At 36.8% G+C, this 27,821-nt stretch overlaps 1 pseudogene; it reads right to left on the bottom strand.

The window, feature by feature from the left end:
* Positions 1–4,557: 4,557 nt before the first annotated feature.
* On the bottom strand, positions 4,558–6,924 carry LOC110095553 (annotated as a pseudogene).
* Positions 6,925–27,821: the final 20,897 nt, after the last annotated feature.

Here is a 27,821-nt window from a genome sequence, read left to right as displayed (position 1 = left end):
ACATTGAAATCGACTATCACTTTATTTGACATCACATTAATACTGGAGAGGTCACCATTCGGTACATCTGCTCATTAGATCAACCCGCAGACTTACTGACCAAGCAGCTTTCTCCATCCAGATTTTTGGAGCTGCGCAACAAATTAAGCATTCGATCTATCAATGCTCAATTTGAGGGGGGCTGTTAGACCACATAAGTTTTACCTCAAGCAGCAACAACTATCCGATTACCACTACTCAGCCAAGGCAGTCTCCACTACCACTGGCAGTAACCGTTTCACAGCTCTGCCCATTCTTGACTCTTCTTCACCGCTTACATAAAGGATTATCACTATAGCTATATGTGTTACTATGTTATCTCCGTCACAGTATTCTTCTTTTACGTTTTTATTTGCGTTTGAGTGATTTGGGGGATTTAGGAAATGACTGTATCACTACAAAACTGATAGGGATTTCTTCTACAGCTGCTACTTTCATTATGTCATTACAATGATTTAGCTCTAGTTTGTTTCCCCCACTTTATTAAAATCATTATTTATCAAAGGAATGGAATAAGGAATCTCATCATATATATGAAGAAAATAAGCGGTCATAGTATCAGCAACAAAATAATTCAAATGCTCACATAATTATTTCAAAAGTGCCTACCTCTGTTATTAAAAGTGACAATTTCCATTAATGACTAAAGTTTCCTGAGTCTATCATTATGAATCATGAATCATTTTATATAAAGCATTATGAAGGAAATATCATTTTATTAAATACAAGGCAATTATGCTAAAGACTCTCAGTGCAAACTGTGCCATTGCTCACATGAAAAGAAAATAGGACCAGGATAATTAAATGTGTTTTGTTTGAGCATGAAAAACTTGGTTGTTGGCAAGAGAAATGGTTGAACTGTTGTCACAATATAAAGATGTGGGAGATGAAAGAGGTATGTTAAACTCACTAAGTAGTCGACGTAGCCAAATAATTTCAGTTGCAGCAGTGGTCAAAGCTCAATATTCGGATTCTTTAGACAAGCGGGTCATAGTCGGCTGCTTTTTGGCACACCAACTGATAAGGTTTGAAACAAGAAAAATACAAAACCCATTGGTGGATTTACGATCCTATTTGTCGCCAGTCTAATATGAATCAACAAAAGCAAGTAGTTGCTGATTTAAGGTGTATGGTTTCTTTGATGTATCGGATGATACGTTTAAGCATTTGGAATTGTTTGCTAAGGGGTGAATGCATATGCTAACATACTTGGTTAATAGCAAATGATAAATTTGGAAGGGTGATTGTTAGATATTGAAGTGATCCAACTAGGTGTCGATATAGGTGAGGATCAGGAAATAGTAATTGAGTTGTTGGTGAAGTATCCTATTTGCTGGAAATAGGATTTTTTATAGGTTTACACTTAGTCAATCCTACACGATGAAAAATAGAAGAGGCATAGCTGAATTGATGCAGAAAGAGTTCTGTTTTAGCTCTGCGAGCTTGTAAAATGAGGAAAGTATGCAGTCCACCCAAATTTTTCATCTGATGATGTAAGTCATACAAAAGTTTGAATAGTGTGCTAGAGTTATTTCTCATAAGCAGAATGTCATCGACATACACTAACAAATATAGGGAAATATAATTTTTTGAGTAAATTAGGAATTTAGGATTGATGGACCAGCAGTGCTATAGATACATCCCCATTGGATGAGATAGTCAATGAAGGTTGAAAACCACCGTCGAGGGGAATATTTCAAACCATAAGTTGTCTTGTGTAGTTTGTAAACATAGTAGGGATGATTGGAATCTTTAAAACCTGAAGGTTGATCCATATACATAGTTTCTGTGAGTGTGCCATGAAGGAATGCATTCGAAACATCCAATTAACAGATTTTCCAATTATGTTGGAGAGAAATGGCTAGAAAATTTTGAATGGTTTGAATTTTGGCAACTGGACTAAAAGTTTTAGTGAAATCCAAACCATATTCCTGATTATATCATTTGGCAACTAAATATGCTTTGTATCTTGCAAAATAACCATTAGCCTTCAGTTTAGTTTGAAATAACCACTTGCACCCAAGAATATTTTGAGTGGATGAGGTGGAACCTAGGTCCAAGTGCCTTAAGTTTGAAGGGCTTGAAATTCATCTGACATGGCTTGCCACCAATGGGTGTATTCAACTGTTGAAGTATAACACATGGGTGTGGGCTCCAAAAATTCACCCCCGCCCTCTCCGTGGATCCCTTTCATCTTTCTTTCTTCGGGTCGTCGAGGAGAGTTTTAACACTTAAGTTATGAGGCAAAGTTTTAGAAGGTAGATTGGATTTGTAGACAAGTCACTACCCAGAGATTTTGTCCTCATTTTGCGAGGATTTTATGATATGAGTTCAGATTTCCTATAGGCGCAAGACCTTATAGTTAATTACCCCTCGTGGTAGCGAGAGAGAACTTTCAATTAAGGCTATTCGTCGAATAGATGCATAGTATCCACAGATACATGATATTTGGCATGTAGTAGTAGCATGGATTTGGTATTCAAAGTTTTAATATTTAAAATTAAAAATTGACCATCTTGCCTTTAAAGCGGATGGTGGGGAGAGTGATGATATATAGACCCGATCAAGATCTCATTGTTACCGAATCCAAGCAGGGGTAAACCCCCACACCCTCCAATATACACGACAAGCTTTGATGACCGAGACAACAGAACAGTCAGATTGATCAACACAATCAGATTCCACACATAACACATGGGGAAAAAATGATTCAAATTTGATCTCTTATGTTATTTTTTATCTAATATGTATTTACAATCTTTAATCGTATAAATGCATACATACATTATTTCTACATGTACATGCATGTATACAAAGTTCAAGCACAATGAACATAAACTTGTAGTAATTTGATATAATTCAATTTTGACTCAAATTATGCTTGGTTTGTCTCCGACTTGAGTTTAGTTTTTAACTTTAATTTGGGCTTGATTCGAGCCCGAATTGATTTGATTTTTGAATGATTTTCAGTTCTAATTGATCCATTCAGAATATGAACTTGGATATAATATTTGTTTGTGCATATCCATGTATGCTAATTAAACTACTAAAAGAATAAGCCAAAACATGTTAAACACAAGAATCATTAGCTTCTGATTGATGGTCTTAATATCTCGAATTCAAGGAACACACTGACTAATTAAGCCATTGTTTGATTAATCTCTATTGTATTAGTTAAATCATTCTAAACTGCAACTTAAGGTTGCAGAAATATCAAGACTTGGTTAAAAGAATACACTCACTTATTTTCTTTATTTAGCTCATTAATTTATTCCTGAACTATTCTTAACAAGCTAATGAGCTTTTTAGATTTATCTGACTTAGCCCTCTGGTTCTTGAGCAAGTTCATAAAATTTTAAAATAAAAAAGTTCTGTTTGGGATATGCAGCTCAAAAGGAGATGAACAATGGAATTATATCATTAGGCTTTTGTTCTCACTCCTAAATTATTTGTGAGGAAGTTCAAAGAGTCTAAATAGATCATTTATTTTTGAGGCATCATGTCCCATTATATTATTTTGTTAGATTGAACCCAATTACAAAGCAAAAGGTATTTGAGAAAAGAGGAGTATGGTGAGATTTGTTAGATCAAGATGCGGGAAAAGTTTTGAAAACCTTTTTCTTGCAAAAGAAATGTGAGGTGGGTGTTACATCCCGATAGGACTTAGATTGGTAAAATACCCTATTTTTAGCTGACAAAGATTTTGAGGCATAATGGAGCTGAATAAATAATCTAGACAAAAATATTATTGAATTATTGTCCATACAAATCGCCATTAGTTTTGGCCAATGTTATAGGATTGAACTGGCCAACCAACATCTAATTGGCCCTTCTTAGATTGGTTGACCCAAATTCATACTGTGAATGATAAAATTGGATTGAACCTACATAATATATCATATCAATCTATGTGAGCTCATTAGAGTCATTTATGTGTTTGCAAATTTGAAATTCATTTTAATTGATTTGTGCAACATAGCTAGCCTAGCCGGAATAAAAATGAAATCATGAAGAGACTTGTCCAACTTTGATTAGAAGTTTAAGGATGTTCATGTGGAATAATGAATCATTTCATTCCCTTATAAGTTGAATACAAGGTAGCATTCCTGCAAACTCGAGGTTGTTCTGCCTGAATATCATTACTTATACTAATTATATTATACAGGAGTCAATAATAGGATTGAACCTGAGCAAATCCACCCGAAAATATTCAATCATAGTTCTTGGTGGACATATTTCTTGGATTTTAAGAGATCCTACTTGTCTTCATGACGCAACAATAACTTTCATCACTTTTACTCTAGCCACTTAGGAGAAACTACCATGCTATTTCATGTACTTATAACAACCAACCCTCGAAAATTTCCCTATAACATTAAAATATATCTATTCTATGAATTGTTCCTACTCTTTATCAAACATTTACAATTAAGAGATATCCTAAAATATTTGGAGAGCAAAATAAAAAGAAAATTAACCTCCATAATTGTATCATGAATCAGAGAAAGAAGTTAGGAATTTCAATTTAAGTCCCTTCTTTCCAAATAATAACCATGAAACCATCACAATTTATTATCACTACCAACAAGCTCATGATAATCCTTAACTAAAGCAAAATTCATCAAACAAAACGAAGAATAAATAATGAAGGGCCAACAAAGCCATTACAAAAATAATGAAAGACCAAACACCAAGGTGATCTACCATAGCAGTTTCATAGTATACTATACTCAATCTCAAGGAACAACACAACAAGTCAAAGAGTTTGTCATTTCTAGTGACATCCTCAAAGTCTCAGACAAGTCAAGACCATCTCTTTAAGACATCCATTTAAAATTTTGAAGAAGATGAATGAGCCAAAGATGAACTGTAGCTAAGCCTATGGCCTTGCCAGGACAAACTCTCCTTCCAGAAGCAAATGGAGCCAATCTCAAATCAGAACCCACAATGCTCATGTCACCTTCCATGAATCTCTCAGGTTTGAATACTTCAGGATCATAACAGATTGCTTCATCATGAGTGATTGCCCACATGTTCACCATTGCAATTGTACTAGAAAGAATTAAGTGACTTCAAACATGAATATCATGGATTGCAAGGCGAGCCTATGAGAGGAGAGGACCAGGAGGATGCATTATGAGTGATTCCTTTACTACTGATTGAAGGCAATGAAGATTAGGAATGTCGGCATCTGAAACAAGCATTGAATTCCCCATAATAGCATCCATCTTAGCTTTTTCTTTTGCTTGTATGTTAGGGTGCAATACCATTCTTGCCATGATCCACTCCATAAGAGTAGCTACTCTATCAGTCCCTCTAAATACCATCTCCTGAATTAAAACAAATGTTAAAGGTGACAATCATACATTATTGTAATTAACATATGTATGAAATACTTTTTGTAGATTTACACACATATCAAAACTTTTTATGTACTTACATGTCTAACATCTAAATATTCATTTTTTTTCCTTCCCTTGATCAACACTCTCAATTAATTTCAAAATCAACTGTCCAGCTATTATTAATTGATTTATGCCTCATAGCTCCTATGGATTTTCATACTTTTGATCATGGATGAACATGATTAAAGAATATGATATGATCAAGTTTTTAGTGAATGATAATTTATAATCCTGAGATTTTTATTTGAGGTTGAGGGAATGACCAACAATATAGAGAGCAATAACATTTGAAGAAAAATGCTAAGGCATGTGAAAGTATTGAGTTTGAATCAATGATGGATAGGTCAATAATATATTGGTGCAGAAAAATTATGCAATCTATCAACTTTCATAAGCTTAAATTTTGGTGTTAAAAAGATATTTGATCACTAGCTTACATGAAGAATTTTATCCTCCTTTATCCACACATCGTCAACATGAACAACAATGCTAACATGATTGACAACATAATAAATAAAGCAAAGAAAAATGAAAAGAAGGAAATCCTACCCATAGAACATGTCAGGATCAGAGAGCTTCTCTTCCTTCTCCAACCCAAGCAACACATCTACAAAATCCTCAACCCTGCCATTGTCCTCGTATCTTCTCATCCTATGTTCTTCAATAATCCTCCCAACAAACACATTAACCTTCTTCACCAATACCCTGCACCTCTTGCTCACCCCCTGTAAATCAATCCATCCTCAAAACGAAAAAAAGATCACTCCAATTCAAAGCTCCAAGCAGCTCATACCCTTCCTTCACCATCTCCTCCAAATCCTTCCCCTCTCCCTTCACAAATTCAAATCTTTTCCCAAAAACGCTCACCATCACATTATTAAAAGCCCCAAAATGTAAGACCCTCTTCATCTCAACAGGACCATTCATCCTCATCAAATTCCTAACTTTTACCACCATATCTTCCCCAAATTCCCTCCTCTGTTGCCCAAATCCCACAATTCTTCTAGGGCAAAACAAGTACGTCCCCAAAATCCTTCTCAACATCCTCCAATATTCCCCGAATGGAGCGAACCCCATTGCACGATGGAACAATAGTTCACGTGTGGATTCTTTAATTGGACGATCGGCAAAAAGCGGAGTTGAGGATTTCGCCAGCGGTTTTGGGATGGCTAGAGATGATAAAGCGGGTGAGGCCTATGGAGAAGACCATGAGGAGGGTGGCAGCGTGGTGACCGGGGAGGGCAGCGAGAGAGCGGCGGAGCCGGCAAGGGCGATGGCAGCGGTGAGCCCTCCGGGTCCGGAGATGGAGGAATGACAGGATGATTGAGACCAAGCGAGGCTGCCGGGGGAGAAGAGGGCGGCGACGACGAAGAGGAGGAGGACGAGGGGGAGCGCAGCGGCGACCACCAAGTTAGAAGAAGGGAGTAGGAAGAGATAAAGGCATACCTCGTAAGCAAAATACATCGCTGAAAAAAATAGAGCAAATTTTGAAGCATTTAGGAGAAGGATTATGTTATTAAATAAATTTAAAAAGATAAATCAGAGAGCATTTTCAAAAAAATCTGAATCATATTTGGGTTTTAGAACAAAACGCAAAAGCCTTTTGCATTTTATTCATAAAATGCGAACTTAGATCACGTTTTCTTCATGATACAATTTTTTTTTTAATTCAATCAATGCACATATTCATAACTCAATGCACTATTACTGTTAAAAAAGATTTTAGACATTGAATTTTATCTTTTAAATTATTATAAAATTTATTAGATGTTACATAAATTTGATATTATACTTTTTATTAAATAAATTTAATATTAGATATTATTAATGATGTATCATCAAAAATTATCTTGACCGGGCACGAATCTCAAGGAAAAATTAAGTTGGAAACTTCCAAAATTAAAATTGAAACCATACGAACTCCAATTTTAGCAAACTTATAGTTGAACTAAGCGTCTCGGAAAAACAACCCAACGACACCAAAATCGAGTCAATTTGAGTCCAAATTGATCCGAATCAAGGGTCTAAAGCACTGTTGGAGGGTTCAAACCACAATTTGGATTAGCAACTGGTTTCCAAACATGAAGTGCTTATAATCGAATCGAGCGGCTCGAGGAGACAAATCCAACAAGCCTAAGATCACTGAATTTCGACATCACTAAGGCATACAAATGTCCATCAAACGGTCCACGATCAAGGGATTCAACATTGGTCGTCTATTCAAGCCCCTCCTCATATGCCCTTGATCTCCCACCTATTTACGAGTCATGTCACTCTAGGAATCTATAAATAGACCCCTCCTCCCTCTTGAAAAGGTGGCTCCAAGCAAGAGAGCAAGAGAGAGATCATATATTGCTCCTCCTTGACCTCCACAGGAGTTACGCTGGACCACCGCCTGACGTCGTCACTTCGCCGGACCACCACTTGAGGCCCTCTCCTACGTCGGACCACCACTTGAGGCCCGAACTTCTATCGGACCACCAACTGAGGCCCGGACTTCCGCCGAACCACCGTATGACGTCGTTGCTCCGCTGGACCACCACCTGACGCCCAGACTTCTGCCGCACCACCACCTAAGGCCCGGACTTCCGCCAGACCACCGTCTAACGTCGTTGCTCCATCAGACGACCACTTGATGCCCTCACCTCGACCGAACCACCACTTGAGGGCCGGACTTCCGCCTTACCACCACCTGACCCCCAAACTTCTACCGGACCAGCACGTGAGGCTCGGACTTCTGCCGGACCACTACTTAAGGCCATCACCTCCACCAGACCACCACTTGAGACCTGGACTTCTACCGGACCACCACCTGACGCCCGAACTTATTCCAAACCATCACGTGAGGCCTAGACTTTTGTTGGGCCATCATCTGATGCCAAAAGTTCTACTAGAATAACACCCTACTATAATGGTCTTTCTGACCCCGATCTTTGGACAACTATAGTCTTTTGGACACCTATCTCCTGTCGACTATGGTCATTCCGACCTCTGTCGCCTACTACGGTCCTTCCGGCCTACATCGCCAGACAACAGTCTTTCTGACCTAGATCTCCTACATACTATGGTCCTTCTGACCTACACCGTCGGACAATGTTCTTTCTGACCCTGGTCTCATTCATACTATGGTCTTCCTTATCTCTATCCTATTAATCATGGTCTTGCCGACCATGCAAATACGTATATGTTGATTATTGTAACTCCCATCATGTAATGTGTTCTATATGATGTACATTTGTGATATCAAGCCATGGTCTTCTCCCAAGGAAGGGAATGATTTATAATCGAGTATAAATACTAGTGGATTCATTCAAATTGTGTTAGGACCCATGATTTTTCCCCCTTTTTTAGGGGTTTTCACGTAAAAATTTCTGTTATTTATAAATCTACACTCTATCTAATCACTTTATGCTGATCTTGTACAATGCTAAACTAAACTATATATTTCTCTACCCGAAATACTCCAAGACGCAAAATAAATATATCAAATATAATAATATAAAATAAATATTATTAAATTATAAATAATTAGTAATTATGATATTAATTTATAAAAACTTTAAAAAATAGCTTATTTTGTGTTCTAAATATTTTCATATTTAACTATACTTATACATTAATTTATCATTTTTGTAATTTAATTTTTACTCTAATACATCATTTATCCATATATTCTAATTAAAAAACAAAATTAAATTTCTGATGTTTAAGGTTCTTTTGTGTTAATTTTTTTGGTAAATTATTATTTCTATTTAGATAAACTTATTTTTCATAATGTCATTTATCTAATATTTTTTACTGTACAACACCATATCTACATCAAAAAACTCATATTAATATATTGTAAATCTTAATTTTATAAATTCATTATATATATATATATATATATATATATATATATATATATTATTGTTATCTTTATATCTAGATAGGCTTGTAGCTGTATGTTGAATTTAATCTTCTCTTCCTTTTTGGGTCTGTTCCTTATGCCCTGTTTTTATGCTTTTCTTATCGTATGATAAGGAACTCCCTTAGTTTTTTGTTCTTTTGCTGTAGCTTCTTTTGATAGTTTTTACTTTATTATCTTTTAACGCGTAGCCTTTCTATGGTATTTTCTTATTAATATATAATTATAAATTAACTTAAACTTTATAAAAATTACTTAAAATAAATTTATTAATCATAATAATAAATTTTTATTTATATACTTTATTGTATATATTTTATTAATTAATACTGTAAATATTATAATTTTATATATATATAATATTATTATTAAAATTATATAATTTAATTATTTTAATTTAATATATTATTAATATTTATAATTTTTATAATATAATCTAATATTAAAATTTAATTATATATAATATAACTTTATAATATTTTAAAAGCCAAAAATTCAATGCCTGAAATCGTTAACAGTAAAGTGATTGATTGAATCAAAAAATAGTGTATGAAAATGTGATCTAATTCACATTTTATGAAGAAAATGCAAATCTGCTTATTTTGGTTTTTTAAAACCAACAGATTCATTTTTCGAAATGCTCTCTCATTTAGCATTTTTACTTTTTTAATTAACATGATCCTTCTCTTAATGTTAAAACAGCAATGTTTTAAAATGCTCTCTCATTTAGCATTTTTGACCTTTTTAAATATATTTAATAACATGATCCTTTCTAATGCTTCTCATAATATCAATCTTCCAGATTGAATGAAATAAAGTGCAAAAAATTGTAACCGGTTACCAATGCCCACGACGGTTGCTGCCAGGACTTACTATCGGACAGTCGAGAGGAGGTTCATAGTAGTGTGGTACAGTGCGGAGAAGCAAACGTGGTGCAATGCGATTTTTGCATTACTTGAAAATTATTTAAAAATTTGAGAATCTAATACAACCAAATTACTAATGTTGAGGAATAATGAATTGTAGGAAAATGCATATGTAGATTTATGATTTGTGATATGGTCGTCTAGCATATAATATCACACAATAATCTATGACGTATTGCTGTTTAAACTCTTTTTTTAGTTATATCATAATTCATAATTGAGCTAATTAATTCCCATAAGAGACTAGCCTCATCAGAAAATGAATCCTGTCGTTGGAGTACAGTAGCTGCTCAGTGATGAAGGGGTGATGGAGTCGAACTCAACACAATTGTCAAGAGTTTTTCTATTTTGAGAAGAGATAATTAAGACTTACATAGTCTGAAATGTGTTCATGATAAAATATTTTTTGATTTTTTTTATTGAATTAAGGATTTACAGGAAAATGTCAATTCTGCAAAAAATTCCACAAAAACCTATTTCATGTAAATAGCATTTACATGGATTTCGATGAACTTTTTGCGAATAAAAGCGTTATATCGGAACGTAAAACTCAATTTAAGTTGTGATAATTGTCTATTTCCAAATTCTAAAATTGTTTTTCTGACATACTCGCATAATTTTTGCTATAAAAATCTATAATCCATAATTTCATTTTGCATATGCACTAGATGTTTCATAATTGTAAACAGTAAGTAAAATAAATAGAGATACAAATATCTATAGAAACTTAGAAAAAAAGACAGTCCTCAATCAACAAAATGCAAAAAAGTAGATTTTTCTTTAATTATATATTCTCGTTGAGCTTACTAGTTCTGTTCTTCATCTGCCATTTCCTTGCAATAACCATTTTCTCCTGCCATTACAAAAAAAGTAAAAGGTTTATCAAGAAGAACTACAAGTTTAAAAGCACAAACATCATCAAGATGTTAGTTTCTTTTTTATGTTTCCCTTTTACTTTTTTTTTTTTTGTTAGGGAGAGAATGTTGTAGCGATAACACCGACTGTTATGCTCATACATGAAACATAATGATATCATTTCTGCTATTACTATATTATATATATAATATATATATTTATATATATATTATTATTATATTAATTATAGAAGAATGAGAAGAAAGAAGAGAAGAGAGAGAGAGAGAGAGAGAGAGAGATTGTTATATGAATTTTTTTTTTCATCGTGTGAAAATATATGCTTTGAAAAGATAAAATTGCTTTCGAGAGAAAGAGGGGTGGAGAAGACGATCCAAGGTATTAGGGCAATTGGGTTGGGAATAATATAAAAGTTAAAAATGTAAGAGTCTTTATTGAATTGGTCAATATATTGATATAATAGTGCCTATATATAAGCAATAGGAAACAACATAGAGTATTAAAAGGAAATGTTATAAAAGAAATATTCTTAATAATCATAATATATTATAATAATAATGACTATATATTTCTACTATAAATATTAGATTATTTTTAATATATATTTATATTACAATAAATAATTATAATTAATTCTAATAGAAAATATGTCTAGGTTCTTGATTTTCTTTGATGCTGAGGTGTTTTTCTTTTTTTGGTTTTCTAGACAGAGGAGAGGATCTTGATTTGTTGCACCGAAGGGAAGGTGTAATCATTGCCTGAAGGTCAAATTAATTATAATTTGAAATTAATATCAAATGATATGATTTTTATTTAAATGAATACTGGATGCCAAAATTGTTAACAAATACAAAAGATAGTAACACGTTGCGTGGCCAGCGCAGCAGTTATGGTCGCCGCTTCCTCTGTTACTACTGTTCCACCTTTTGGCTGATCAAATCACAACCGTTTAACCATCTGACTTGGCATTCTCAGAAGCAAAAGGTGGAACAGTTGTAACAGAGGAAGTGGTAAGTGTTAACGTAACAAATCCACGTCAGCTGTCCAATGTACTTTCTTGTTTAGTAAAGTCTATATATACACTCATTCCTTTCTATTCCCTGTTCTACGCTTCGTCGTCTTCATCCTCCTCTGCAAGAACTTCTTCGGAAGTTCCTCAGGTTTCTTCACCTGTGCAAGAACTCTCTCATGTTATCAGACCTTATTCACTCCACAACATCCCTCTAAGCTCTCATGGCCGAACAAGAGTCAGCGACGACGTCACGACCGACGGCTTCGAACATCTCCGAAGCACTGGCAGAATTCGTAATACCCACACCTCTTAAATTCTTGATTTTCAATATCAAGAATATGGTTCCAAATCAACTCACAACCGAAAATTACACAATCTGGCGTCTACAACTCTATCAACACTTTTCAACAAATGGCTTTAGTGATCATCTCACAGAACTCACATTCTGCCCGCCAGAATCGTCCCAGACAGAGCACAATCTCTGGAAACTAATTGTCTGCTCTACTCTCTACTATATCATCCTTCGTTCTTCCCTATGTCCTCTCTCTCCAAACCGCACATGAAGTATGGAGTACCCTGTAGTGGCGACTTCAACCAACAAGTCATTCACGCGTCATACAACTTAAAAATGAACTACATCAAATACAGATGAAGGATCAGACAATGCATCAATATCTTGATCAAGTCAAGATTATTGTCGACAACATAGCCGCGGCGAGATCCAAAGTCGACACCGAAGACATTATACTGTATATCTTGAACGGTCTTCCAGAGGCTTACAACCCCTTCAAGACCGCCATCCGGACGTCGCTAAATCCCATCAGCTTAGACACGCTGTATTCATTACTGTGCAGTGAGGAGATAAATCTCTAGCATGAACGTATGCAAGAAGGAAAATCTCAATCGGATTCCACAACGTTGTTCTCCTCTCGCAACAACCGCAGACGCACAAATCAGTATCGCGGCCGAAATCCCAATCCAAGAACCATCTCGACACCGGAACCAGCCAACCCATCAAGAAACGCTTCTAGCAAACCGATCTACCAAATTTGCGGCAAGATTGATCACGATGCACTTAACTATTGGCATAGAAGCAATCTGTAGTATGCCCCTCCTTCAAATCCAAAAGCCTTGGCTGTCCAACATCAATTCTCATCCACCGGTGACTGGATACTGGACTCGGGCGCTTCATCCCACTTAACTGCAGATGTCTCAAATCTGCAACATCCCACCACATATACTGGCCCCGCTTCGGTATCCATCGCCAACGGCAGTACTCTACCAATTCAAAACTCCGGCCAAGGGATCTTGCCCATACTAGACTCCTACCGTAAGCTGAAACTTCGTAACATCCTACACATTCATGATCTCTCCCATAATCTTTTATCAATTTCTCGACTTACAACTGACAACAATATTTCAGTGTCTTTTAATGCTAACGGTTTTTCTATAAAGGATCACCGGGACAATCGAATGCTTCTCCAAGGTCCCAAACATCATGGTCTGTATCACGTTAAAACTGCTTCTAGGTGCAACATCAAAGCTCTCCGTGCCTCCACCGACTCCACATCTCTATGGCACGCTCGGTTGGGGCATCCAAATTCTCGGCTTCTTCGCTCTCTGATCAAACAGATCCCGAAATTAGCTGGATCAAATTCTTTATCAGATGCTTGCATTTCCCGTAACATGTCAAAAAGTCATAAACTTCCTTTTCCGTCTAGTTCTTTTTCTTATACTCAAATGTTTCAACTAGTACACTCGGACGTTTGGGGTCCGTCACCCACTGCATCTATGAACGGTTTTACTTACTACGTTGTATTCATCGACGATTTCTCAAAATTTTCTTGGTTATATATGTTAAACTCCAAAAACGAAATGTTCTCTAAATTTAAACATTTTCACAACCTTATTCAAACCAAGTTTGGCACCAATATTCAAACATTCTGGTCAGACGGTGGCGGCGAGTTTACGAGTACCGACTTCCAACATTACCTCATCAATCACGGAATCACTCATCAAGTGAGTTATCCGCATATGCCAGAGCAAAATGGAACTGCTGAAAGGAAGCACCGGCACCTCCTGGAAACAACCCGCACTCTTCTTCACACAGCACATCTTCCTCCTAAGTTTTGGGCTGAGGTTGTCACCATGGCAAATTACCTCATCAACCGGTTACCGTCAGCCACTCTATCAAATCAAACTCCTTACACTCGCTTACACGGCCGCCCAGCATCTTATGGACATTTCAGAACTTTCGGCTATCTTTGTTTCCCCTGGACCAAACCGTATGCTCCCACAAAACTATCACCCAGATCCATATCGTGTGTCTTCTTCGGCTACTCAACTCAACACAAAGGATACAAATGTCTTCACATACCATCCACGCAGGTCTACATATCGCGTCACATCATTTTTATGAGAACCAATGTCACGACCCAACCCGATCGGAACGAATCCTTTCGCGTCGGGCTGCGACAAATGTTGAAAATCCAGGATCTAATTTTGGAATTTGCTTCAGAACTTTCTTCCAGATATTCAAACAAACAGACAGAAAACACAGAGCTGTTATAAACATCCAAATATACAAAAATGCATCCACTATTTTCTTCTTTCTTTCATCAAAATAATCAGGTACAATACAGTGCATGACTACAGACAGAAAGAACATAACAGAATAGTCATGACTGTACACAAATCAAAAGTACTAAATACCTAATCACTGATCAGACACAGAACTCCTAGTCCAAGATCTCCCTCCCTTTCCCAGAACTTGAAAACCACAAAGAAAACAAGGATGAGCAAATAGCTCAGCAAGACAACACTCACCAATCAAAATCTCCATAAATTCACATAAGAACACACATCATAAGCAGTGATTTAAATAGACGTACAGAAATCATATAACAGACAGAACATATACTTGATCAATAGAAATCAAATCACAAATACATGAATTCAAATCAGAGTGCAGAACAGATCTTATAAAACTTTCAAATCACAGAATGGATCAGATCGTATAAATCATAATTCAAATTAGATAAAATCACATTTCAGATATCACTTATCACATAACAGATATCAGATTCCCTGACCCTGACAGAATCTCGACGGATTCTGGCCCCTTATGCCTCCCTTCCATGACACTAACAAAATCTCAATGGATTCTGGCCCCTTATGTCTCCCTTTGGCTTATAACACCAGAACAGAATATATATATATAATTTTCAGAACAAAACTTATTTTCAGATTTCTCAGATTTCCCTGACACAGATAGAATCTCAAAAGATTCTGGCCCCTTATAACTCCCTTATGATAGCATGCACACATCAATTCATTCAATCCAGAAAATTAGAGTTCGTTAGAAAAATCGTCAGCGATAAAACAGCAGTATATAGAATTTCCACAAAATTCACAGATTCAAAAATTTACCAAATTAGTACACAACATTATTCTAAGACTTTCATTGTACTGAAGCAACATTTTTCAACATCCAGATAAATCGTAGTTCGATTAAAACATCGCCGAATTCAAAATACATAGTAAACATTTTCCAGAAAATACTCAAAACGTGCACAATTATCAACTTAGAAATATATCAAAAGTTACGCGATAAAAAGTTCATCAGTACAAAAATGGAATCAATTATTTGCTAACGGAAATAAAATCCGGAACAGAAAAGTCATCAAAATCTTTGTTTCTGAAAATTGAGAAAGGCGGAATGTGTCTTACCTCTAGTCGGTCAACTTTTTCAACTACAGTGACGGACAAGTCGCCCAAAAATAACTTTTTCTTCTTTTTTCCTTTGATTTTCTCTCTCTTGCCCTTTTCTCTCTCTTAAAAAAAGATCTCATTTCCATATATATACAACCAGATCGTTCTGAACGATCGCAAATCGTCCCAAAACGATTTGCCCTCTGGACAAAATTCGTTCAGATGTGTACAGTAATCGTACCTGGACGAGTTACTCTCGGGAGAAATTTAGTACGGACGAACCTTCCAGCCAGAAATTCCTATACAACCTGTACTGATCATCCCCGGACGATCCAATTTCATCCGGACGAACTTGAAAGGAAAAATGGCTTTTACAACCAATTTCCCTTCCAATCTCAAACCACTCACCTACAACATCCGCTTTTAACACCTACAATCCCTTACTTCTTCTCCCAACGTCTCAGGTTACTCCCCTCCCTAAGCCTCTACTCAATAACATCACAACTAGCCAACCAGCAACCCAATCCGTCTTGGCTGACACACACACACACAACCAATCCCCTGTCTCTTCTAACAACATTGATCAACCCAATTATACACCCATCCAATAGCATCCCATGATCACGCGCTCCCGGGCTGGCATACACAAACCGAAGCCTATCTTTGATCTCTCAGTTGTTCCCAGCCCTGATTACACACCGACATCCTATGCCTAGGCATCTCAACACAAACATTGGCGGTCAGCCATGTCTGCAGAATTCATAGCGCTTCAAAAGAATGGCACCTGGTCATTAGTTCCTCGTCCTGAAAACAAACCTATTCTAGGCTGCAAGTGGACGTTCAAGACCAAACTCAAACCAAATGGACAGATCGAGCGACAGAAGGCAAGACTCGTAGCTCAAGGAAGCTCTCAAGAATTCGGCATCAACTACACTGAATTCTTCAGTCCGGTCGCCAAAATGGTGACAATTCACATCTTGCTCGCGATCTCCCTGCATCAACAGTGGCCTGTCATCCAACTGGATGTTGCTAACGCCTTTCTTCACGGAGACCTCATCGATGAAATATATATGAAACAACCTGCTGGCTTCGTGGATTCTCAAAATATATATGTATTTTATTTATTCAATTTGGAGTATCTAGATTGGTGGCATGAATCTCAATGTAATGCAAAGATGCGCATATCAAGGAAATTTGCCTCTACGGAGACAAAATAATGTCCAATCGACAAACGGACAACACCATTGCATTCGGAACATCGTCGACATTCAGAATATATACATTTTATTTAATAAATTTGAATCATCCGAGATGGTGGTGAATTTCTAGGCGATGCAAATATAATATAAAGGCCTGCGTTATGATGGAAACGAGGCCTCGAAGAGGCTCGGACGACATCCAATCAATAAACGGACAGCTTCATTACGTTCGGAACATCATCGACATCAGAATATATATTTTATTTAATAAAATTGGATCATCCAAGATGGTGGTGAATTGCTAGGCGATGCAAATATGATATAAAAGCCTACGTTACGATGGAAACGAGGCTTTGAAGATGCTCGGACGACATACGATCGATAAACGGACAGCGCCATTGCATTTGGAAAGTCGTCGGCATTAAGAGTCTATATTTTATTTGATCAAAATTATATCGTTTGATGCGGCATCACAAATTTCAAAGACAATCCAAATATGATGCAAATGCACGCGTTACGAGTGAAATTAGTCTCATCGGTGATGAAATGACGTCTGATCGCAAAACTGACTTCGTTGTGACTGGGACATCAGCAATACCTTAAATACATTATTAATTTATTTAATTATGATTGTTTTGTGAGATTGACACGTACTACGAGGAGAAAATGCACACGAATTTGGAGGAGAACACACAAATCGATGTTATTTTCGTTGACTGATGCCTTGATGCCACCCTCAATTAATTTTAATACTAATAATGGAAGGCTGTTATTGAAGTTTTTTTTTTTGAATGATAGTTATTGAAGTTACGCATGAATCTTACAAAAAAAATGAAAAGAATGAAAAGTTGAACTGAAATTCAAATCCAATTAATTAAACTTCTTCGTTCCTGTGCTAAATCCCTGGGAAATCCCCTGAATTCAGGTGAGTCTTGCGATCACTTGTCCCATAAAACCCGGCTAAGAACCTCGGACGTCGGTTTCCTGTCTCTTCTTTCACCTTGAAACCTCCTCACTTGCTGGTGTTAAAATGAGAATCAAAATAGCTCGTTTTGCTTCTTCATCACTTGCCTTCACTTCCCAAAACCACAGCCTCTACCTGTCCGCCTCTACTTCCCGTTCTTCAACTCCACACACACTAAAACCTCGCATACCACTCAAATACACGCAAGCCCTAAGCTGAAATCTTCCCTGCTTCTGATTCCATGGAGTTGAAGCCTCTCTCACCACCACAATCCACAAACTTCCGTCCACACCAAGGCCATGACTTGTAGTTGATCGGCTATCCAACAACAAATTTCTCCCTCGATTTCATTGGGTAAGTGCGGTGTAGTGGTAGCTTTTCTTGTAGACTCCTTCCTGTCTCCCCCACAGACACCTGCTCGTCCACGTGAAACTCCTCACTGCTTGCATCCATACTACAAGAATACTCCTCTTTAAAAAAGAAAATACCAATAGGGTACCGGCTAAACATAGTACACACTAAGAGCCAAAATTCATCACTCCACCCAGCTTTTTCCAACATTTTTGCTGTACCCATTATCTTGTCTTCTTCTCCTACTTAAAAAAAAAAAGATCCTGTATGGTTAATTCTCAAATTGTTGCCTAAAATGTCATTTAAGCAGTAAATTCTTCAGTCCATTTCAACCTCACTATCTTCTTTGCCCATCAAATTAACCCAGCTATCTCCATTCTTTCACATGATAGAAAATCTATTTAGCACTTCCTGATTTATTAAATTCAGCCCATTACAAGCAGCAGCCCGTTGAGTCTCATATTACCTTTTTGGGGAAAATTCAAAACAGCAAGCTTATTTCTACATAAACACATCTATCTGCCCACTACCTCAAATCCACTCAAAATCTGCATACATTAGCTTACCTTTCTCCAAATAGCAGCCCATTATAGTTTTTTTTTTTAATTTCAGCCCGTGTACTTCCATATTGGCCCATATTTGTAAAACAAAGAGAAAGGTAAAAGTGGGATTCTCTCTGTAGCTATCTACTAATGTTAACTGTTACTGTAGCATCTTTATTATTTAGTGGTTTTAGTTATTTACATTTTTATCATTGTCAAGTATAGATATGCATTTATCTACAAAAAAGAGAGAAAAAAAAGAGAGAGATTTCTCTAGAAAAAAACAGAGAAGAAAAGAAACTAAAAAAAAAAAGAAAAAAAAGGAAAGAGAGATAAAAAAAGAAGGGAAATTTGTTGCGTTTTGTGCATCTCGACGACTTCACCAATCTCACGAATGTATAGATTTCCTAAACTCAGATTCTCGCCCTCGGAGTTGGTGGCGGACCGGAAAATCGCCCATGCACTCCTTTGTTGCGCGTGGTGGGATGGGACTCCGGTGCAGCACCTACGACGAGGCGGGTTATCACCTAAAAACTCTACTTCAATGTTCGTGGCGGACCGGAAAATCACCCATGCACGCCTTTGTTGCGTGTGGTGGGATGGGACCCCGGTGCGGCACCTACGGCGAGGCGGGGTCGCTCATAAGTACCTCCGAGTTGGGAAAAATCAATCTGCTTTTTAAAACCCCATGCACGCCTTTGGTGGCGTGGTGGGAGAAAAAATAAAAAATCACCGCCGCAGTGTCTCACAAACACTAACCGTGCACGTCTTTGTTGACGTGGCGGGTAGGCGGCCTCTTGGTTTTTTTCCCTAAACGGGGGAGACGCCGGGAGGCTGCTGAATTTTTTTCTGAAATAATACAATGAGTTACAATAAAAAAGAACTTGAGCTTGACAACCTTGACTTAAACTTGCAAGGTGGACAAGAACTTGGACTTGAACTCAGACTCAGGACTTGGACAAATATTGGACATTATTTGGACAGCAGGGGACATAAGAGCATGGACTCAAAAATGACTTGAACAATTTGAATGAGTAGAAGATAACAAAACTTATGATTGCAACCAAATTGTACTCAAATGAATATTAAGTAATAATGACATTTGAAATTTATTGAAGTTGAATATAAGAGAACAATGTTGAATTGAACTTCATATAAGAATGATAATTGCAATCAAATATCAAATGATCAAAATGATGAATTTATAAGGGATTTGTGATCTCTGCAAGCATTGAAAGATAAGTGTCAATCATAATTATTCAAGCAAGGATCAATTGAACAAATGCAAGAGATATCAATCTTGAACATGAGTTGAACAATATAATATGGAGTTTGAAATATTTGAACAAACAACTCTCTTATAACATGCTTATGAAAATGAAAGGATAAATGAATGATAATCATCTCAAGTCAAATACAAAAAAGAGATTATGAAAGGTATACCTTGGTTTCAAAGTCACTACATGAAGATCCTAAAAGCATGACATTCATCTTGTAATATTGGGCATAGCTCACTCCTAAGTGACAATTAATTGGCAAAGGAGGCATGTCATGAATATAAGCCATATATCTCAATCATGTTCTTAAGTGATTGAAACTAATTGAATAAGTGACACATTCATAAATGAGATGTGAAGGACTTATGATTGGTGAAAACTAGTGCTAAATATAGGGCCAAGCAATCGACACAAGGTGCTTAGTGAAACTATCATCCATACATGAGTCCCTTGCAAACTACAAGCTGTGTCCAAAGATAATGAAAGGTTTGTAATACATAGCATCATTCGCTCACTGGGAATGGTCAGATGAAAGCACAACCACATGATTGAAATCAATGATACGAGATTTTTAATCAACATTGGAGAATTGCCATGTTAGCTCAAATGTTCACTTACTTACAAAGAAAAACATACATATGCAAAAATGCAAGTGCCTATATACGATCAAGAGCTTGGGACATGATATGTTCGCAATCAACAACATAAAAGTTTTAACTAATGATTGATGCATCGGCATATGAATTCAAATACGAGTAGCAATGAATAAGTAAGAGACTCCTCACATGCAAGGGACAATAACCAACAGACGGTTGTGTGAATGTAGTGAATTTTCCCACGACTAAAGGCAGTTATCTTGCAAGCAGAATACACATTGATTTTTTTATTTTATGAATGTCAAAATACTGGTGAGCAAAATGTGAAGGTCCACCAATTAGTTACATCAATCTCCTACAAGTAAAAGTGGAGAATAAGCTTCATCATGCAAGCTACAATTTATTCATGACGATGATGAAAGATCTACAACACATATCAACTCTCTACAAAGACAGATGTATGTGCCACATGCTACTTATGGGTAGATGCATAAAGACTTCAGTAAATACATTATCCTGAAGTTAATTCTAATTTGTGAAGGAATATATCTACCTGCCTACTTGTAGTAGTGACGGATGTACTACACAAGCCAAATACCACAAAAAATACTTAAAGAATACGACAGATACAAGCTCCCACGAGCTTTTGTTGGATCCCCACTATGAATATTACATACAATCTACAAACAAATGCCAAAGAACTACAATGAATGCAAATATAAAAAAACATAAAGCAGGAGATTCGTTAGTGCACTACAATCCACCAACAGAAAGCAACAAGTAGTGCACGACAGTCTACCTATATGAAGAAACAAATAACTTTATTCAGAAGCTACTACTTCGCGCCACCAGATCCGCGACGTTCTTGAAAGGGAACAGAAGGCATTTCACAAATATTCCAAAATACCCTCGCACATGCACCATATTTTGTATACACATATGTACACTAAAAGAGGGTATACAATCAACACCCGCATGGGCCCCGACGAGCGTATTATTGATACACACATGAAGTCTAGGGATGCTACGCGGGTTATTAAATCAGGGATAAGAAAATGCATCTTATTTCTTGGAGGTCGGTGACTATGCCTAAAAACAAAGGGGGTCTTGGGCTGCCTTCGTTTGACTCTCTTTATCACAATATGGCTTGCTCCTTTATATTTAGAATGTACAATTTTGAGACTTTAATTGGTTTCTGGTTTAGGGAGAAATTTGAGTACTCCCCTTGGAAATTGCCTCCCACTTATGCATCGAAATTTTGAATTTTTTTTTTTGTAAAATTGCTATTGCTATTAAATCTACTGTTACTCTCTCGGTTCACCAAAACAGTAATCTCTCTTTCCTTTTGGGACCCGTGGTGTAACAAGAGCTCGATTGCTGAATTGATTGATTATAATTTGAATTCCCATCTATGGACTGGGGATTTTATCTCTAACAACCGTTGGGTTCTTCCTGATTTCATCCCTGATACTGTTAAGCTCTCCATTAACAGTACTGTTATTGGTGGTGAGGGCCCTGCGCTGGCCTGGACTGGTTCTGCAATTCCTTCTAACAAGACATTCTCTATTTTTTTTTTTTTTTCATTCCAATTTAGAGGATGCCCCTTGGTTTAAATTCATATGGCATAAAGGCTACGCCTTGCGTTATGCCTCTTACACTTGGATGGCTATTAAAGGTAAATTAAAGATGGCTGACATTCTTAATTTGAGAGGCATTCAGGTTAACCCCTCCTGCTCCTTCTGTCTTGGCAACTTGGAATCTCACTCTCATGTTTATTTTGAATGTGATTTCTCATTCCTTTTACTCACGGCTCTTTTCCTGATATGGTTAAATTCTTCTTGAGGCTGAATCTTTTACAAGTTTTTGATTTTTTTGGAAGCTTTCAGAATTATACCAATGTTGATAAAAATTTATGTTATTTTACCGTTGCTATTTTGGTGTATTTCCTGTGGAGAGAAAGAAATAATAGACAGTATTCTGGTGTTTGGAGAAGGCCTGATGAGCTTAAAAGAGTTATTATACATGCTATTTGTGCTAAGGCTAGAAATTGGAGGCATTATGATTTGCTTAAAGAACATTTTGGTGAAATTCTAGGTTGATCAGCTGGATTTGTTATGCTGGGGCTTATTCTAGAAGGTGGCGTTTTTCTATTCTAGGCAATTTTTTATCCCTAATTGGGATGTTTTTGGTTGTTGTTGGGCGGAATTTGATTATTATGGAAATTTTTGGCATATCCGTTTTGATTATCAATTGGTTGGAGCTTTGGTAGTTTTTCTTCCTCAGTCTCTCCAGGTGCTGCTTCGAATGGATGCTTGCAGAAATGGGACGATGATGTGCCAAATCTACATCTTTGTTGCATCCTTGGACGGTCAGTTGGCAACCAGGATTGCGTCATTTGGGCACTGTGATGGCTCTCTCTTTGGCTATGGTGGCTTCCTGGGCAATCAGTGTCTCTATTAGCTTTGTGGGTTTCTTTAATGATATGGGCTTTGATGCCTTCTTGATGTAGATCTATTTTCCTGAGTCCTTTATTTCTGCAAATTTTAGTTTCTTTTGGGTGATATAGTTTTCTATACTTGTAATTTCTTTTACTTGTAACCTTTGGTGATTAATTTAAGGGCTTTGGCCCCATTTTTCCAAAAAAAAAAAAAATCTAACTTTTCTGTTATTCTCAGTCTCATTGACCCAATAAGCTCGTAATGGTAGTGTAGCAAGCATGATGCAGCAAGATGGAGACGCTCATGGCGAGGACCACGATGCCGGCCAGAACAGAGAAGACGGCGACAATTTGCAGCCCAAGCAGATTGGCCTTTTAACATTCTTGTACATGAGGATGGAGATCAAGAAGGCGAGCCCAGTGAAGAAGCTTACGAGAGCCAAGACTACCCTGGCTTGAAAGAGGATGAGCTCGCCGCCACCGACTTGTTCTTGTTAGCTAGACCAGCTAGGAACATTGGCACGGGGACGCACATTACGCCGCCCAAATCTTCATCGTCTTCGGCAATGTCATAGTTTTCATGATCCAATGAAACCGTAATCACCATTGATTCAGGACACGCAGTCCCGAGCGAGCCGGAAATCATGATTACCGGCATATTCTGCATGGTTACCGGCGAGCTCATCTTCTTTCAAGCCAGAGTAGTCTTGTCTCTCATGCATAAGCTTCTTCAGTGAGCTCGCTCACTTTATTTCCGTCATGTACAAGAATGTTAAAGGACCATTCTGCTTGGGCTGGTGATTGTCGCCGTCTTCTCTGTTCTGCCGGCGTCGTGGTCCTCGCCATCAGCATCTTCTTATTAAAATTTCATTTTCCAAATAAATTTAATAATTTAAAATTTTAATTTAATTAAATATTCCTGGGAGCTTGGAAACTGCCCGCAGTTATCTGTTCTCATACTGCGGAATCCTTATCATCAATTGCTCACCCGGAAATAAATTTTAAATAATTTTAATTCTATGTTTTAATTTCTATTACCGTTACTGTAAATAATGATGTAGAAGATGCTAAACAGTTTTTTTAGGGTAAAATAAAGCATCATAATTTATATTTTTCGTGATTTTAGTTATTCATAAATATATACAGTTTTTCATTTGCGTTTTTTTTTTTCTTTTTTAAAATTTAAAATTCTTGACCTTCAATTAATTAAGAGGAAAAAAAATATGAAATTCAGACTAGATAATGAACTGGAAGAAGAAGAGGTTCACGATTGAATGGTTTGATCAACCAGGATTCAATCGGAGTTCAATCTGATGACATAATAAATACTAATTTTATTTAAATTACTAAAAACTTATTAAAACTATTAAATCCATCAAGGACTTGCCACTGTGAAGGATGTATGATGGGCAAGCAACATAGAAAATCATTTCCCACCTGCGAACCTTGGAGAGCAAAATATGTACTTGAACTTATTCACACTAATCTCTGTGGTCCTATATATAAAAACTCCATCTCTAAGCAATTATAAATACTTTATTCTATTTATTGACTGACTATTCTAGAATGATATGGGTTTAATTTCTCAAAAAAAAAAATAGAAACTCTTGGTATTTTCAAAAACTTTAAACTAGTGGTTGAAAATCAAAGTGGCCAAAAGATAAAGATCTCAGGAAGTGATAGAGGAGGTGAGTTCATAACTCATGCTAGTTTGTGGATTTTTGCAAATAAGAAAGACATGCTTTAATTTTACGACAATTATTTAAACAAAATGTGTTGCAATTAGGGGTGTCAACTTTTGACCCGACCCGGACCCGACACGGAAAATCCGGGTTGGACCCGACCCGTTTGATAAACGGGTCGAGTTCGGGTTCGCAAATCTGACCTGTTTACGGTTTGCCGGGTCAACCCGAAAACTCGTTTAATTTTGAATTCCCGAACTAGCTGCCGCGTGCCGAGCTCGAACCCGCGTGCGCGCCAGCCTGGCCGCCTGCCCCGAGCGAGCCCACCTGGCCGCCTGCCCCACGCACTCTATCGTCAATTTTATCATGCATAATTAATTAAACATTGTATTATTCCTACATAGCATAAGTAGCTAGCAACAATTACATAAATATTTTATTAGGTCATATTAACAGCATAATAATTAATTAAGCTTTAATTAATATGACTGTTGAATATTTTAATCAGCCATAATTAATAATTAATTTACATATACCTTGAAAGAACAAATGACTGGCTTTCATTGATATGGAATCTAAATCTATATTCCTTTCAGATTAGACGTTTATCCTGCTTGAATCATTTTACCCTTTTAAAAAAAAAAAAAAGCTAATTAATATCTCCTACTTCATTATTTACAACAACAATAATTGAAATAAAAAAATAGAATTAAAATTATTTAAAATTTATTTGCCTGTGAGCATTAATTCAATTTATTTTAATTTGCTTGAGGCTTCTTTTATATATTATAGATTATAATTCTATAATTTTATCCATATATCTAATATATTTTGATATTTATCTCATATTCCTTAATGACTATTTTATAAAACTAATTATAAAAAAAATAATATATATCTACTGATATCAAAGTCAACACCATCTGTCTAAAAAGACCTGAGATCAAGCATGCAAGCTCTTTATATATGCTATAAGGAATTCCTCCCTCGTACCAACTGAAATCATCAATATCTAATATTTTTTTCCTTTCTTCGAATTGGATGATAAGGATTATTCGTATGTACGAGAACAGGTAATTAACTGTGGACTGTTTCCAAGCTCCCAGGAAAATTTAATTAAAATAAAATTTAAATTTTTTAAAATTCTTTTGAGAATGAAATTTTATTAAAAACACCCATTTAGAATTAAGATGAACTTCAACGTAATGTCACATTGGTAGGGAAACAGAATTCAGAGGGAAAGAGGGAAATCTTAGATTCATATAGGACACCTAAATGGATAAAAAAACACAGAAATCATATAATAAACCCTAATTAAACACAGATTCCCTCACTTCTACTGGAACGACACGTAGTGGTAGCGCATGCAGGAAGCTCACATGTCAGCTAGATGATGATGCTCATTGCGAGGACCACAACGCCGGCGAGTTCAGAGATGGCGGCGATCATTATAAGACCGACAAGAATGGTCCTTTTAACATCCTTGTACTGGACGGAGATCAAGAGACCAATCCCAGCAAAGAAGGTTACGAGAGCCAAGGCGGCGCTGGCTTTAAGGAGGATGAGCTCGCTGCGGCTTTTAGAGCCTGACTTGCTCGTGTTATCTACGACAGCTATGATAATTGCGATGGAGAGGGTCAACGCTACGCTGCACGAGAATTTCGCCGTCTTCTCCAAGCGCTGTCGTTGAGCTAGTTCCTGCTGCTCATCGTCGGTCTCGTCGTCAGTCGTCACCGTGGCCGTCTCGTGGTTGTAGAGGACCCTGTTGCTGCTCACAAGTTCCGTGGATAGAATGACTGGCTCGATGAGCGGTGACTGGCCTGATGAATATTCTACGGCGGTTATGATTTCATCGGATCTGGAAGATTGTGAGATTTCATGTCCAGTACTTTGAGGAGTAGATTCTGCCATGTTTGCCACCACCGAAAGTTGCTGCTCCCGCAGCTCTCTCTTTCTCTTTCTTTATCAAAATTTTGTTTTGGATTATGGAGATTGGAGGGGGCCGGCCGGCTGGGGGTTTCGATCTCGAAAGGCAATAAGAGGAAGAAGAAGATGGCTATTGTTGATTGTGACTTGAGAGATATCTCTTTTTCCCTCTTATTTCCTTTTTTTATTTATTTCTGCCTTCCTAAAGACTTCAATTTTAAGGTAAACGCAGGTGTGAAACGGAGAACATATTTTTATCCACTAGTAATGATTTTCATGAATACTATTGTGTTAAAGAGGGAGAATGGGCGATAAACTAATCACAAAAAACAATTTTTTTTTTAAGGCTTAGGGTGGTTGGTGGGCGAGCACGATTGGGAACCCCCATCCCGGGTTTAAATCTCCTTTACTACAGTCTCGACTCTTTAGTGGGGCAAACCAAGCGTGGGCCCGATGACGGAGGATGGTCTCGCTAGGCTCCGCCGAGAGATTAGTTATGCCGCCAAGCGATTACTTTGGAGTGGCAACAGATAGATATCTCGTTCCAAAAAAAATGCAGCTAAATTTCAAAAAATTTTAAGTTTCAAAATTTTTAAAATAATTTATAAGTCCGCTGCAAGCTTTCTGGATTGCTAATCATTAAAATTTTAAAAGACATAATTGTGGGCATATTTAAAAAATAAATAAATAAAATATAGAGCATATTTCATCAATTTTAAATATTGTGGAATATATAACATCAAAATCTTCAAATAAAAAGTATTGTAAAATGTATAATATGTGATACGTCATCATAAAATTATCTTGATCAGGCACGAATCTCAATGCAAAATCAAGCCAGAAACTTCAAAAATTAATTCTGGGATCATCTGAACACCGATTTTGACAAACTTATAGTCGAACTGATCGTCTCAGAAATACGAACCCAACGACACCAAATTCAACTCAATCCGAGCCCAAATCAAGCAAAAAAA

The sequence above is a fragment of the Dendrobium catenatum genome, unplaced genomic scaffold, assembly GCF_001605985.2.
Source record: "Dendrobium catenatum unplaced genomic scaffold, ASM160598v2 fragScaff_scaffold_1125, whole genome shotgun sequence".
In the NCBI taxonomy this organism is placed as follows: Eukaryota; Viridiplantae; Streptophyta; class Magnoliopsida; order Asparagales; family Orchidaceae; genus Dendrobium; species Dendrobium catenatum.
Note: the sequence above shows the minus strand (reverse complement) of the source record. Positions and strands in the feature narration are given on the sequence as shown.